The sequence below is a fragment of the Engraulis encrasicolus genome, chromosome 11 (genome assembly GCF_034702125.1).
Source record: "Engraulis encrasicolus isolate BLACKSEA-1 chromosome 11, IST_EnEncr_1.0, whole genome shotgun sequence".
Classification (NCBI taxonomy): Eukaryota; Metazoa; Chordata; class Actinopteri; order Clupeiformes; family Engraulidae; genus Engraulis; species Engraulis encrasicolus.
This window is the reverse complement of record NC_085867.1, coordinates 12,910,009-12,917,508: the sequence shown is the minus strand read 5'-3', so window position 1 is coordinate 12,917,508 and position 7,500 is coordinate 12,910,009. Positions and strand designations below refer to the sequence as shown.

The 7,500-nt window shown below is 40.9% G+C and overlaps 1 protein-coding gene and 1 long non-coding RNA gene across 4 annotated transcripts in view; one reads left to right on the top strand and one right to left on the bottom strand.

Annotated features, from left to right (window-relative positions):
* Positions 1 to 3,215, top strand: part of LOC134458788 (uncharacterized) — a 3,404-nt gene extending 189 nt beyond the window's left edge. The window contains exons 1-6 of one of the 3 annotated variants that reach the window (XR_010036644.1): positions 1 to 96; positions 1,562 to 1,672; positions 1,764 to 1,864; positions 2,148 to 2,258; positions 2,363 to 2,448; positions 3,170 to 3,215. The exon at positions 1 to 96 is cut by the window's left edge and continues 189 nt beyond it. This is a non-coding gene — a long non-coding RNA (uncharacterized LOC134458788). Of the gene's footprint in view, positions 97 to 1,125; positions 1,677 to 1,763; positions 1,865 to 2,147; positions 2,259 to 2,362; positions 2,449 to 3,169 lie in introns of those variants that run through there. The other 2 variants (XR_010036643.1, XR_010036645.1) reach the window with 2 other exon arrangements.
* Positions 1 to 7,500, bottom strand: part of setx (senataxin) — a 1,003,984-nt gene that overhangs the window by 530,116 nt on the left and 466,368 nt on the right. The gene's annotated exons all lie outside the window — the stretch shown is intronic.

Below are 7,500 nucleotides of genomic sequence, written 5' to 3'. Positions count from 1 at the left end.
ACCGCCCGGACGCCATTGCCAAAACGGCTAGTAAACTCAAGAACTACCAACGTCCAGAAGAAAGGACACCGGATGGCATGTGAAAGCATTGTTTAGGTAAGTGTGCGCCTTTTATTACATATAAACTTGCCATATTGCTTTTCGCGGTGTAAATATGCGTCAGCCGTGAGTTCCTGTTTGTGGCGAGTATATTAAGGCACATTTCATAGAAAGCTATACCCATTTCGAGTAGGCCTAATAGGAGGAAACGGTAACTAATCTTTTAAGGGGAGCAAATGAATAAGCACTCTGTCATAACTGCAGCGGTTTGCTATCCTGTGGTGGATTTGGGAATATATTTGCTACATTTCATTGGAAAGTAGTATGCTCGTCCAGCCTTCGTCCAGGTTCTGTCAACGGTGGTTAGTTAGCTAATAACCAAGACACTACGGTAAGTCATAATGTTAGCCCTTCTGGGATTCATTTGGTTGCTATTTAGCATAGTTCTAGCTTATAACGGATGGTTGGCTGTCAGTGGTTGGGCAGATTCTTTTTAGGTAGGGGGCTAAGTGTGTCTACTCGACGATAAATTGAGGTTACACAGTGAGGCGATATACTTTCTATACGGGCTGTGATACTACTAGCCTAATGCAGGACGCAACTGACACAAATCTGAGAAATTAGCTAACTATATCTAGCCGCTACCTGGCTCCACTCAACCTAGAATTCTGTTCATAACGACAGCATTTTCGTTTGGGGGCCGCAAGCTGGCATCTGAAGGGGAGTCGACGGGCTTTCTTCTTTTTCTGTCAACTAGAACTAGTTTTATGAGAGCAAGTGCTTGTGTTGTGTGACTTCTCCTGACTCCTGCGATGTTCTTCCGAGGCCGAGCTCACTGCGACTTGCACCTTTCACAAGTCCGAACTCTGATAAAGGCAGAGGGAGGGATAGCTCGCGCATTAAATATTACCGGTATGTTAGGTGTGGTAAGTCGCATCGTGTGTTTGGGCAGCTTGCCTGTGCAAGAAAATGTTGTCGCGACAATTGTTTATTGTTTGTGTGTCAACTGGCGTTTCTTATCTCGTATGTGCTTTGCTTGCTTGATTAGAGTCGTAGCTCTACTACGTAGCTGTTTCATGCGGATGAAGGCTACGCGTGGAAAACGTGTTTACATTCACCAGTCGTTGTGTTCCAAAATTACTTAAATGCGGAGGGAATAGTTATCCAATTTCTTTCATTCACGAGCAGGGATGTGTTGCTTTGTTGACGCTACAGGGAAGTTTCCTGGTTTAAAGAAATGTGTGGCTATAGGCAACAGCTACTTCAACATGCTTTGCATGAAATCGTGCGTGTGTAACTTAGTTCTAGTGTGAGTGTGTGATATTGTACTCTGTGCAGTATTTACGAAGGGACTGGTTGGTTTATATTTTTGTTTATGTAAATGAAAAATGTAAAGTTGTGTGTAGTAGTGAGACAAAAGCCTTTCATACATTTATTTAAGGTTGTCTGTTGTCTGTTTGAAGGTGTGTCTGCAAAGCTCTGAAACGTTTTGTCTTTTTTTATCTCTTCTGCTCTGGATAAGGTGGACTTCTCTCCTCTGACCGGTTACCAAGACAGCTGGGTGTGTAGGAAACTGGAACTAAGTCACTGAAGAAGTAAACCGATGAAAACCGATTTGGATTGTCTGAGAGATGTAAGTCAGTGAGTTCAGGATAAATGTGTATCAACTGTATTGTAGGCTTATTACTTGAACAATAAAATCACAACAACTGCTTATTTTTCAGCTGTAGGGCACAAGTAAGAGGAGAAGAATGCTGCTCAGCTGGGTCGGCGTCGGCCACACTACTTATTCAAGAAGCCCTTGGATATCATCGGCATGTATGAAGTAAGTTTTTAATGTCATGCACAACAGCAGGCGTGAATGCGCTCGCACACGCGCGCGCACACACACACACACACACACACACACACACACACACACACACACACACTAACAATGAGAGCTGGCCTGATATTGTTCTTTGATGCTGTGAATGTGTATGGAATGCCTACTGTCTGGTGTCACTTCAGACAATTTTGCTACGGTTTACTGTATGTTCTGTCTATCTGTCTGCCAAACTCTCAAACTTGTTGTCTGTCTTTTTGTCTTCCTCTTTGGGCACCGGCAGGCACAGTCATTCCGGTAGTCCGTTCCTCGATGGACGTGATGACCTGGCACCAAAACCGCTTAATGTGTACGGAGCTGTGTCTGCATCGAGGGAAGAACGCGGCACTGAAATGTGAGTGTATGATCCAAGAATTGTAAACATGGGTACCAGTTGTACTATATATTTCACAGTAAAATCCCAATTACTCATAGTTATTCATTCTTTTTCTGCTGTAGGACACAAATGAAAGAAGATTACTTCTGCTCTGCTGGGTCTGTGACACTATTTATCCGAGGAGTCCTCAAACATCAGGATGTAGGAAGTAAGATCTTTTTATGTCATGCATAACAGCCCATGCGTGCACGCACACACACACACACACACACACACACACACACACACACACACACACACCACACATATGCTCATACACACATGCACACACACACACGTACAAAACATGCGCATGCACACCCCACTCTACACCACACACAGATAAACACACACAACCTTAAAGGGACACTGTGTGAGATTTTTAGTTGTTTATTTCCAGAATTCATGCTGCCCATTCACTTATGTTACCTTTTTCATTAATGCTTACCACCACCATCAAATTCTAAGCATTCATTATGAATTGAAAAATTGCACTTTTCATACATGAAAAGGGGGATCTTCTCCATGGTCCGCCATTTTGAATTTCCAAAATTAGCCATTTTTAGCTGCAAAAATGACTCTACTTGGACCATGCTAGAAAATATTTGTTTATTTCTTAGTAAACTTTCATGGAAAGATTACGAATTTGGCAATAGGCAGGCCGTTTTCAATGAGCAGCATGGTTGCAGTACCTTTTTTGACCATTTCCTGCACAGTGTCCCTTTGAAGGAAAATCCCTACTAGTTTCAACATCCAATTATATTGTTCTCACTACCACTGGTTTGTCAGGACCCAACAACGCAGTTCAGGATAAATGTGTATGTCAACTGTATTGTAGGTCTATGACTTTAGCAATACAATCACAATAACTGCTTATTTTTTGGCTGTAGGACACAAGTAAAAGGAGAAGAATGCTGCTCAGCTGGGTCGGCGGCCTACTTATTCAAGAAGCCCTTGGATATCATCAGCATGTATGAAGTACGTTTTTTTATATCAATGCACAACAGCAGGCGTTAATGCACACACACACACACACACACACACACACACACACACAATGAGGCCTGATATTGTTCTTTGGTTCTGTGAATGTGTATGGAATGCCTACTGTGTGGTGTCACTTCAGACAATTTTGCTACAGTTTACTGTATGTTCTGTCTACTAGTTTGCCAAACTCTCAAACTTGTTGTCTTTCTTTTTGTCTTCCTCTTTGGGCACCGGTAGGCACAGTCATTCCGGTGCAGTCAAGTCAGAAATAACATTTTATATACCAGTGTGTGTGTGTGTATATATCACAAGTAAATACAAAGTGTACAGGAGATATACAGAACAATATAATTTACCTAAACCATATTTATGATGACTGAGATGGAAAAGCCATGTCTTGGCCTAATCATTTACACTTTTCTTTTGTTTTGCTTTTTCAAGACTTGTGGTGAGATGCCAAGAGCTGCCATGAGGGATATGCAACCTGCAGCTTCACCGTGCTTTTGGGAGGTCATCTACTACGTGAACCTTAATATCTACAAGCCAGCTACTTTAAATCCTTGAAAGGGTAGTGATGTCAATCAAACCAGATCACGAGACAAGGTCCTGAGGTACAAACTGTCAATATAATTGCGACATCCCTGTCAGTTCTTTTGGACTGGATACATGCTGTGTTTGAAATGTATTATTTGGATAACCACCCATCAGGGAATACCTTGTTTGTTAATGACAGATAGACCTGCCATGGACATGTAGTGCACACTTTGATGTTTTTTTATTTTAACGTTTTCTATGTTTTTTCAATGTTTTTTTATTTATGTTCTGTTATATGCTGGTTATGTAAGTACTGTATGGAATGTAGTGACTGTAGAGACCAAGACAAATTTCAACCTGGGGACAATTAAGTTCACTCCACTCTGTTAGTGCAGTTATGGATGCACTGTAAAGTTTGTAATTAACAAAAAGTACGGTGAGAAGCCTGTTTGTGCAGATGGACCTGCTGGCGGGTCTGTTTACTCATAGCTAAAAAGCAACATATTCTCTGTGCAAAGCACATGGGCTCTTCGCAAAGGGGTTAAACATTTTAATGTGCTGTTTTACAGTGTGCTATACAAAAGGTAAGGTGAAACTAAATTTTTGAATTTCTATAATTGTACAGTGTCACTGAAATCAAATGGTACATTGGTAAAACAGAACCATTTCCTTTAACCCCTTTTAGCAGACCCTATGTTTTAACTTTACTGTCACCAATATTGTAATGACTGAGTTTTAACCTGTTACTTAAAGCTCTTGGTAATGTCATAGCAATGTTGCTGTGATGTAGTTGAGTCTTTTCGGTCATGAGTGATCAGTCTTGCTGATAACCCATCTTTGCAAAGAGGCTAAAAAGATGCATGTAAATTCAATTAAGGTTTTATTGCTTCAATGCTATGCTGTGTTAATGCTACACTGCTGTGATTTGCATCTTTGTAGTATACTTTTATGAAATGTATTGTTAATTATCTACATTGTTCAGCAATAAAAAAAGAGATCTGAAATATTATGCATTCTTGTATTTTGTTTTTTAAATTGATCTCAATTGTATTGGTAAACAATTCTGGTATATTTCACCTTAATGTACTAATGTAAAGTCATAATTGTTTTTTGTAAATCTCCTTGCAATTTAAATACCCAATATTGGGTTAAAATATGAACCCAACAAAGAAGTCAATATGACCCAATAATGTGGTAGTAGGTCTGACCCATGTAATGGGTTCTTTTAACACAGCAATTAGGTCAGAATGACCCATTTAGTTGGTTTAGAGGAATGACCCAATCTGAGGGTTAAAATATTTTAACCCAGGCAAAGGGTAGGCCCAATACTGAACCAGGGCCTGGGTCAGAAAATAACCCAATTTGGGTTGTTTTTGACCCAGCCTTTTTAAGAGTGTAGTAATGAATGCAATGGAAATACTGTACACATTTTATTAGCATTGCTTACAAAACATATTAATTGGTTGTTTATATAGTATACATCCCTTCTAACATTCTATTCATTTTTCACCCTGGATTCTGCCTAGGATTCAGAATGAGTTCCATTTTGTACCTCCCGCTGTGTTGTAACATGGCCATTTAGCCACCACCGTATGGTAGCTCTAAAGAAATGAAAGGCAATGCATGTCAGCTGTGTGGTGCTGTATGAGCCGGTTGAGACACTGGTTACACATACACAAACCAGGAAGAGAATGAAAAAGAGACTCAGAGTTTCTGTAATGTCTGCAATGAGGAAGAGGATATGAATCACAGTGAAAGTAGAAGAGGAACCAAAAAAGAAACAGTGAGAAGGAAGAAGACTAAAGGGAAGAAGGAGCACGAGAAGAAGAAGAAGAAGAGGAGGAGGGGAAAAAGAGAAAGAGATGGATGAACAGTGGAAACTATTTGGCCCCTATGGGCCACAGGCCTTACAGACCCCCAGACATAAAGACAGGCAGCCTCGTCATAGCTGTCTGGTACTTTTCTAAGAAGAAGAAGAAGAAGAAGAAGAAGAAGAAGAAGAAGAAGAAGAAGAAGAAGAAGAAGAAGACGAAGAAGAAGAGGAAGAAGAAGAAGGTTAAAAAGAAGAAGGTTAGAAAGCTTTGGTTAAAAAGCATCTGCCAAAGCAATATAATGTGATGTAAAAAGAAGAAGAAGAAGAAGAAGAAGAAGAAGAAGAAGAAGAAGAAGAAGAAGAAGAAGAAGATTCAAAGCAAGAAGAAGCAGTATGAGGAGAACAAGGAGGAATAAAAGGTGTGGAAACTGTGGCGACTCTTTGTCCCCCAGGGGCCCCATGCAGGCCTCTGAGAACCCCAGACGCATTAGCCTTGGTCTCATTAGCCGCGCTTCAGCGGCCCGGGGCCGCCCGGGGCTCAGGAGAGTGGCCGGCTCGGAGCTGCCGGCCCCGGGCCATTTTTTGCCTGATCGGACTCATAGCCGACCCCAGGCACATTCAGGTACACGCCTTGTTTGTGAAACGTCAGTCGGGCACAGCCCACTTTCGCCCCAAATCACAGAAGGACAACAACAGAACAACGACAAAGAAGGAGAAGAAAACATGTTTTTCCATGAAAAGAGCTAACTTAGAAAGAACTGGTCTTGTGTTGGGGACGTAGGCCTACAAATGTAGCCTATTTAGACCGTCGGTTTAATTCGAGGGAACAAAGAACACAGCGACAAAACAGATTTCCTCTCTATCCGGCTGGAGAATAACGCCATTGTTTACTTGAAGCGGCCGCTTAAGGTTAAATAACTGTGGATTGAAAGAACATAAAAACGTTCCGTAAAAAACTGTAAAAAGCTAAGAATCTCAGCTTTCGAACAAGCCCTAACACATGTCTGTAGGTCTAGGTTAAGGAGATCGCTGGCTGTTAGGAAAAAAAATGACGAGATAAAAGAAATAGTTGGAAAGCGCTATTTTTTCACTTGCAACAGCGGCCGCTTACAGTTTAATAACTTTTGAATGAAAGAACATAAAAACGTTCCGTAAAAAACTGTAAAAAGCTAAGAATCTCAGCTTTCGAACAAGCCCTAACACATGTCTGTAGGTCTAGGTTAAGGAGATCGCTGGCTGTTAGGGAAAAATTACGAGATAAAAAAAATGGATGGAAAGCGCTATTTTTTCACTTGCAACAGCGGCCGCTTACAGTTCAATAACTTTTGAATGAAAGAACATAAAAACGTGCCGTAAAAAACTGTAAAAAGCTAAGAATCTCAGCTTTCGAACAAGCCCTAACACATGTCTGTAGGAGAAGGAGATCGCTGGTTATTTATATATTTAGACCTATATATCTTTTAGATTAGGACTCTTTAGCTTAGATTCACCATGGCGTGAAAGCACAGGGGGACTTATCGCTAAATTCTGGGCAAATTATTAGTTTGGGGTGTTTGGCTTTCTTATGGCATAATTTCATAAGATGCAACTTTGGCACTTCTGTTTGTGTTTTTAAAGTTATTTAGCCAACATAACTTTTTTTGTTGTTATCAGGGCATCATGGGCACCACACACTTAAACTTGGGATGTCATAGCTAAGTCATGTCGGCTTTTTTCTGCTTTTAGCCGCCAACTCTTGTGCCATTATCGTGATTTGGCATGCTTTCCACTGGACACCAATAAAAAGTGTCTCACAAATACTCACACATGACATTTATGTCGGCTTATTTAGCTTTTGCGCTATTATCGCCGAAGGTCTGGTAGGCTATATCGCACGTGGGCTATATC